The sequence below is a fragment of the Solea solea genome, chromosome 5, assembly GCF_958295425.1.
Source record: "Solea solea chromosome 5, fSolSol10.1, whole genome shotgun sequence".
Lineage (NCBI taxonomy): Eukaryota > Metazoa > Chordata > Actinopteri > Pleuronectiformes > Soleidae > Solea > Solea solea.
The window spans coordinates 17,020,269-17,028,583 of NC_081138.1; the positions used below are offsets into that span (position 1 = coordinate 17,020,269).

Below are 8,315 nucleotides of genomic sequence, written 5' to 3' on the forward strand. Positions count from 1 at the left end.
TGGGGGCGGGGGGGGGGGCTGTCTATGTGCAAGCTATTTCAGGAATGCCTGAGAGGAAATGTATTGATCAGGACACTTAGATGTGATAAGGACGTCAGGTTTAAGAGAAGCAAGGCAATTATTAAGTACACCACTGGCCGCTGCTGTTCAAAAGTATATTTTCTACTTCGCCTCCTCGTATTTATTTTTCCCCCCACACTTTATTTGGCTGTTTCTTGCCAGAGGTGAAAAGAAAATCTCATCTCCATCAGGCTAAATTGTGGTGGGCAGCATTATCAGTTCAAAAGACCTGGGGATTTGACAGCTCCCACTCCATGGTGATTAATTACTTCTCTACTGTGGTGGGCCCTCCACTCCCCTCTTTCTCTCCTTGCCTGCTGCTGCTGTTGTGGTATGTTGGTGGTGGTGGTGGAGGTGGCTGGAGGCAACACATGATAAGTGCTGCCCTTATTACTGGTCTCACTGGGAAAAGGCCCAGGCAGCACTGGGCTAACACAGGCCAATCACACCCCCTGAGCTGCATGGGGCCAGGAAAGCTTGCAAGATACATGCCCTTTGTTTACTCTTTAGTGTTTGATAGAATGGTACAGTGCTGCCAAGTCCGTGTGTGATGTTGAGTTAAATAACCTCTTCTGCTCTTCAATCTCCCTTTCCCTCCTTCTATTCCTCCTTTACTACCTCTCCCCAAGGCTGTACGGGGTTTTCGATTTCTTCTTTACTCACTCTGCTAGTCTGGATAGGAACTGCAGACTCTAGAGCTCTCTATTATCATCAACGGAGGGGAAGAAGGACAATTCTCACCGCGTGTCTGATGGACAGAATTAATCACTGATGAACATCATACCGGAGAAGCCATCTATTATAACCAGTGTAATCACATAGGAAGAGTGGCTTCAATCAACCAAAAGAGACCACGTAGTTAAGTACTTCGCTGTGTACATATTTGTATTACAAGCCCGTGGCAGCTTTTTCCATTATTATTTGCATTCTGGGCTTCTCAAGGTTCTGCACACAGCTGGTCCTTGAGCTTCATGTCTCCCTGTAGGCTCCACTGTTTGGCTTGTGTGTATGAGTGGCACTTTCCCCGAGGCTGTGCCTGTTTGTCTCTGCTTGTGCATGTGCTTTTGTGTTTTTTTTTTTTTTCCAGCATATGTGTCTCTGGGAGTGCACATGCGTGGTTGTGCGTGGTTTTGTGTGTGTGTGTGTGTGTGTCAGTGTATGTCTGTCTAACTAAGCCTACATTGAAAGCTTCATTATTGGACCTGTCAGTGGTGCAAGTCTCCCTAAAGGCAACGAGGTGGAGATGAGAGACAGAAAGACACACGGTAGGGCACCGTTCACACACGCCTGTCACACCTCTGTCCCCAACGGTGGGCACACGGGCCATTATGATGTCTTCCAGATGGACACATCTGTCTATTTCCCTAGGAACAAATCTGCTAAAAGCAGGGAGAGAGTCATGAACAAGCTGCCTCTGGTGGAGTTTTATTTGTTTATATCTGCCGTGACAGGCTGCCTGGATGTCATGATGTATGGCCCGACAGGACATTACAGTCCACACTTCTGGAATCTATGAAAGAGCCCTCAAATTACACATGTTTAGATTCCAGTATTCTATTAGAGGCAAATTGTCTTCCATGCCATATACATCATTATAATAGATTTCTAGTATATAAGGGTTTATTTTTCCATGCCATGTACTGTAGGCTCATGCTCCAGACAAAAATGATTTCGACTGATTGTAGACTGTCAGGTAGATTATTAGACTGCCATTTGTCCCTCCTCGCTCATTAAGTGGGAGCGGATAGGATGAGTGTTGTCATTACAGACAGGCAAGCCAGGTGAATCTTTCCTACTGGGGACATTTCCCTGGTACACAGGATCAGAACAACCCCTTCTCAAACCTCTCCATAATCCCTGGCATTTTGTTTTGATGCTCCACAGCATGAAAATGAGGGAATATGGCAATGTTATGGCATTTCAAGTCAACATGTATTATAAAATCAATCTAGATGAAGACCTGCCCATCCCTCTAATTAGATGGGGTGATTGGAAATTGATTTTTAATTGCAAAAGTAATTACATGGAGCAGATAGCCAGTGACATTTGATTATCTAGGTGATTGATTAAAAGGCCCGGCTACTGGGGCAGACTGTCAGCCAGCTGAATCCAGACAAAAGAGAAAATTAAAAAAGTTGTCTCGTTTGTAATCACGAATTTCAAGGGTGAAATTACAAAGCCAAACATCACCTTAGAGAAGCCCAGCATCCTTTTACTTTGCGCCTGTCTGCCCTTCTGTCTTATCCCCGCCATCGCGACGCCCACAATTCAGGACCCCGGTGACATGCTAAAAAGGGGAAAACAATGATGTGAAAAATGAATCGAGGAATTGTTCTGTTACAGGCAGCCGGGTGCGTAGAATGACGGGTGCATCTATCTGCTTAGCAGCCTTGTCACATCATCATAGGCAGCAAGGAAAGAAAGAGAGGGAGTGACATCGACAGATGTAAAGAAGGACAGTGAAACAGAGTAAAGGAACACTCTTATCTCCAAGGCTGCTTTTTCACTCATCTTCATCTCTTGTTACTTCCCTCCAATAGGTGCCTGCTCTTCTTCATTGTTGTCTGTCGACTGGTAAAGGAGTGAGACCAAATAAACAGCAGAATAACATCTTTTTTCCCCCCTCTGTGTGTTTAGGAAAAAGCCAGGAGAAATCCTTTTTCATGTTGTCGTTTTCTTCTTCCCCTCATCTGTCAGTCTTGTGGGATCCCTTTTTCAGAAAATGAACGATGACAAGGTAAACCACTGGGGGGACAACTGAACTGTTTATGAGCCTGACAAAAACAGTTTATGTGGCTGTGATGGACAGGCTGAGTGATGGCAGTAGGAAATGTAATTCTTCATGTCTATACTACATGGAAGTTAGACCATATATCACCTGGTAGGTACATTATAGGCGACTTTGCAGTCTTGTGGATACATACTTTGTTTTTCCCTTTATTTGTCTTTATATCAGATTGCATAGTTTTGTCAGTCGCAGGCTCAGCAACAAACAATAAAATCCAGCTTTGACTGTAGCCTGACTCGATGGCTAATATCCTTGCCACACACACACAAGTGTGTTTTCTCTTCTCCGTCCTCATAACCGCAAGATACATTTATTTCTCACCATAGGACATGGCTATAAATTATGCCTCGTTAAGGTATCATTTAGCCTGGACTGTTAAGCCACTCCTGTCATTTTAGTGGAAGGTTCACTCTTTGCGCAACATTTATGTCTTTAATTTACAGCTCCTTGCCCGGAGGATACTCCTTGGCTTTATGAAGTGGTATTAGGGGGCCTATTTAGTTGTCATGGCAGAGCACTGCTCAGTGTGGTGCAGCCGGCAGAAGCCAGCTCTGAAAAAGGACAGACGAGGGAGCAAAGGCAGTGATTTCAAATGAGAATCGCTGTCCTTTTAACTCAAAGAGGTCTGTAGCCTGGCAGGAGCAGCTGAGCATTGCCTTTGAAAGCAGGGAAAGAGAGAGAAAGGGAGGAAAATGAAACAGGCCTGGGCCAGCCCCCCATATTATTCCCCCTCAGGATGTACAGAGCCTATATTGGCTGAAGCAGCACGGCCCCAGGGGTCACAGCTTCTTCTCTGGCTCAGAGAGCCACAGCACTAAGAGGGATTTTCCTCCCTCTGCCTCAGAAACAGGCCAGTAAATGTCTGTGGGTAAACCATCACACATGTGCCTCTCAGCATCAGGCCCAGGCTCCGCGGGTAGACACAAAGCAGCGGCACTTATTAAATTTCCATGAAGTTTACCGAATTTGTGGGATCAGTGGGGTGAGGCCATTAGGGAGCCCATGCCATTGCCGGCCTCTTCCCGCTGACACTGAACCCCCCCGCACACACACATACACACACTTGCACACACATGAACGCACACACATAAGCATTTATCACAGCTAAAGAGTGGACAGGGTTGTCTATTGACTGGGCCTTGTACCATGCAGAACTTGTTACCCACATTACTCAGAGGCCCTTGGTATGACAGGGAGAAAACTACGTTAAAATAAGTATTCAGACACCTTGACACATACAGGTTTTTATGAACATACTTTTATTAGTTGAAAATGTTTCCAAACTTGTTGGATGGTTGCTTCTTTAAACCTTGTCTTCCTTTTGTCCACCTAGGCTGTCAGCATAGATCAAAAACAATAATGATAATATCACATTTAGAGTCACAGTCAGACTAAATCGTCATGCTGCCCTGGAGTACAAAGAATCAGCCAACCACAGAAACTGTCAAAGATAATACCCTGCAAGTCATGGGTAATAAATGCTCACAGCGGGCTGTTCATCAGGGCCAGGACTGTTTCAGATGTGGAACGAGTTACTGCAAAAGAAGATGACCAGGGTCAAAAAGCAGACAGGGACTGTTAGGAGATCAAAATGACAGGAATATATGTAAATAAACTACAAAAACATACCATCTTATGTGTTTATGTATTCAATAAATGTTTTTTTTTTTATAAATTAATATTCATATTGAATATTTGAATATAGGTTTGAGAAATCCAAGTCTTAACAATACCAATTCAAATTAACATCAAGCAAGGCATTGCTTAAACGCTTAACAACATAAAAGCCAGAGTCAAATGTTTTGTCTAGTTTCTGGCTATAGGACAACAATGTACATTACTCATGCAACAGACAAATCAGGTTTCGCAAACTAGACTACATAAAGTGAGGATGTGGTCAGTGAAATCAGTCTCAGACAGTCAATTATGGCCAATTGGTAGCCATACACACATGCTTTGCCTGCGTTTGCATAAATAACCCTAGTTTATTCTCACGTTGTTGTGTCTTTTATGTCCTAGTCTAAACCAAGACTAAATGATTAGGTTCTGGTGCTGTTTAGAGGACAGCTTCTATGTGATTCAGCTCACCACTTTGACCCCTCAATGACACACAACTATTCTATAATTGCAGGTCAGGACAAAAGCAGGCTTCAACATTTTCCAGGTGTAGATCGGTAGCTAGCTATAACAAACGCCATAGGTTGGACCAAAATGCCCCATTGCTGCTCATTAATTGTCACTCTTCATATGATTGTTTTTTTTTTCTTTGAAAAAATAATTTGTTGCATGCTTGTCGATCAAAACACATATTTCCCCATCACGTTCCAATCTAAAATACCTGGTGAATCAAAGGAAGATGTTTTGAAAATTAAAGACAAGTGTTAAAGCCACTCATGACCTTAAAGAGTCTGGGGTAGTCGTACTGTTTGATCTGGATGAAGATGAGGTGTACAAAAGTGTCCCATTAGCACTATGTTTCCCTGTCTGGGTGATGCTGGCCATACACCAAAAGGACTACATTTTGATCCCAGAGTCTGATAAAGTCTCGATGGGTCTGATGACATCTGCACTGTCCGTCTGTGCTTCTAGACAAATGCAACTCATGAAGGTTAGGGCCGGCCCTCCCGCTCTTATCAATCAATTACATTTGGCTTTGTCAGATTAATTGTATGGAATTGTTTGCTGCAGATAGGGGCCCGTTAGATGCTGGACGGGGGTTGGGCAGGGTCCCTATAAGATTCTCAGTAGATTGTTATTGTGTTTACCTTGCCCTTTTTACCCTTGTGCCCTTGCTCTAAGCTGTATTTTTGAACAAAAATTAAATTGCATGTGTGCTCTGAATTAGTAAGTCAAGTTCAAATGTTTCTTTCATAAAAAAGTTAAGAAATTGTATTTAAGAATTCATTCAAGTAAAACTGCACTTCACACACTGAGTGCAGAATCCTCCAAGCCATTGAATGCACCCTCTCCCTTCTTTGGTTTTTGAAAAGCTGGACTAATTACATAATGTTCAGCTCACTGTGGCTAATAGCTGATAATGGTGTGTGAGTGGTGTGTCAGACAGGGGAGCATACTGGACTGCCAAGTGCTGTTGGACCTGGGTCAGGCTGCTTTCATCTTACTAACAAGACGTCACACGGAGAAGATGGAAAGACCAGAGTAACCAAGTGGTCACTGCAAACCAATCCCCCTCCAGCTATGGATTACACCAACAGCCCCAAATTCATAGAAAATATTGTGTGACATGCCAACTGACCAAATCTCTCTGAGTATTAACTTTGGCTGGTATTTGACTGTGGGGAGACAGCTAGGTCTGCTTTAGCTCAGCAGCTGTATTAAACCATTGGGTATTATTGGTCTACTGAATACAGCCAGTAGATCCAGTCTCCCATCTAGTCTTTAGCTCCACTCTGTGGAGATGAGTTGAGGTTAAATCACTGCTTGTCTCTTCCTTCTGAACATCTAAATCTACAGAGGAGAGAAGTGAAGTATGCTCCTCCCTTCATCCCCCCCTCAGGCTAGCCTTCCTTCTCTTAAGTTCTCTGCTGCATTGTCAGTGGGTCAGGTTGATCCCCCTCCGTCATTGAAACTCATTCGGGGGGCATTAAAGTGTAAACCAGATGAAAAAACAAAGGGCTTAGGCAAATCAGAAGGCTCAAACAACAACAACAAACGCACACCCTGTAATCTGCTTAGGGAAATTAATGAGGGGGAGCCCCTTTTGGCCAAGGTGGATAATGATTCTGGACCACGGGGATGAGAGACTGCAGTGGATCAGGCAGAAGGTGAGAACGGGAAGGGGGATTAAAGACGAACTCCCACCAGAATCAAACAGGACTCTGGCAAAGGGATCCCTCCCCTCCTATTCCCAAACTTCAAAAACTCCAGCCTAAGCTGGAAGTAGGTGTCAGTAATCCCCTCTGTGGCTGTAGATCTATGTGGCCAACTCAGGCCGAGCTTTCATCCTGCAGCTTGTTCAGCATGCTCTCCCTCCATGTCCTGGGAACGTAAACTTTTGCACTGTGGCCCCCTTGCAGATCGCAGGGATCTGTTGGCTCATTACCTCTTCATTAGCGTGCTGCATCGTTGGCTGCCAAGAGGATCAGACCATGCATGGAGTCTAGCTGCACAAACTGCTTGTGGGGGCCAGAGACCTGGACAAGGCAGCCAGTTGGATGAATGCATGCTACTGGAAACACAAGTTAGAAGAGAAGCCTATACGTTTTTGCACTGCACGAAGGTCCCATTTAGCCAGTGAGCATTTCTTTGTGCGGCACACATTTTAAACGACCTTTTAATCCGAAGCAGTGTTACTTCAAATTCCACAGGAAATACTGTCATACCTGTCCATTGCTCTTGCATGGTTTTCTGATCTGATCACTCTAAAGAGAATGAGAGGGCTTCTCCTCATATTTATATATACTGCATACATGCTCATATTTATTAGATTTTTAGAGTAAGTGTCCGAACTGTCACTTACATCCTGGAAGCATATTTTGAGTTACCTTTGAAATGTGATACCAGATGCCTCTCGGAGTCGGATTTATTTGCCTCTGCTCTTCTTTCTCACAACTCATCGAATGCAGGAGGTGTGGAATTGAGAAAATAAGCAGGCTTTGTAGTACTTAATGGGGCCCAAGGCTCACTGTTTAAGCCCTCCCCTACATCCAGAGCAGCCAAAGTCAGGAACCAAGCTGCATGAAGCCAAGTCTTATCAACCACTCTGCCATCCTCTGGTGTGATGGTGGCAATACACACATGCAAACACATATCACCAGTAATCTGCATTCAAGGTATGTGAAGGCATGGTGAAATGCATCAGGGTTTGCGGAAGATAATCCAGGAGGTCATGCTTGTTGTCGCAAGAAAGTTGAGAAGTTTGGAAAAAAAAAAAAAGTCAGTGAAAGTCAGTTTTATGCAACGCATTGACCAGCAACACATTGTCCTCGTCATCGTCCATAAATGTTATCTTTTTTTTCTAAATCGATAAACACCAAAATATATTAGTGATATTTTTTAACCATAATTGAATTGTCCGTCTTTAACTGTATGATAATTGTGTAAATTGCTTCAAATTTATCCATAACATTTTCTCTGGGCTCTTGGTTTGCTGTTAGTGTGATCCATGCATCTAAATTATGCAGTTCCTTATCTGACAGTAATTTCCAAGGCCATGCATGCAGTGTGGCCCCATGTGGTTATGGCCAGGTGTAAAAGCTTGACCTCTCTGTAGGACAGCAGAGTGACTTTCATTAGAGTGCCTACTGGCTGCTTCCCACTGAGCTCACTCATATATTTAACAGCGCGGCTGCATACAAGATGAGAAGGAGGGTTTACATAATCCAATAAGAATCATTTAGGGGAGATGTAGCACAAGGACATCCATGGGTATTAAAATAATTCAGTACCAAAAGTACCATCTTGATATCGCTATGTCTCCTCGAAAACAGAGGTCGCGCACTGTTGT

At 43.8% G+C, this 8,315-nt stretch overlaps 1 long non-coding RNA gene across 1 annotated transcript; it reads right to left on the reverse strand.

Moving 5' to 3' along the window:
* Positions 1-4,140: 4,140 nt before the first annotated feature.
* LOC131459839 (uncharacterized) lies at positions 4,141-7,801 on the reverse strand. Its single transcript, XR_009240290.1, has 3 exons — positions 7,354-7,801; positions 6,912-7,037; positions 4,141-4,383 (listed from the first exon to the last, which is right to left on the reverse strand). It is a non-coding gene; the product is annotated as an uncharacterized LOC131459839 (long non-coding RNA).
* Between the last annotated feature and the right edge of the window lie 514 nt (positions 7,802-8,315).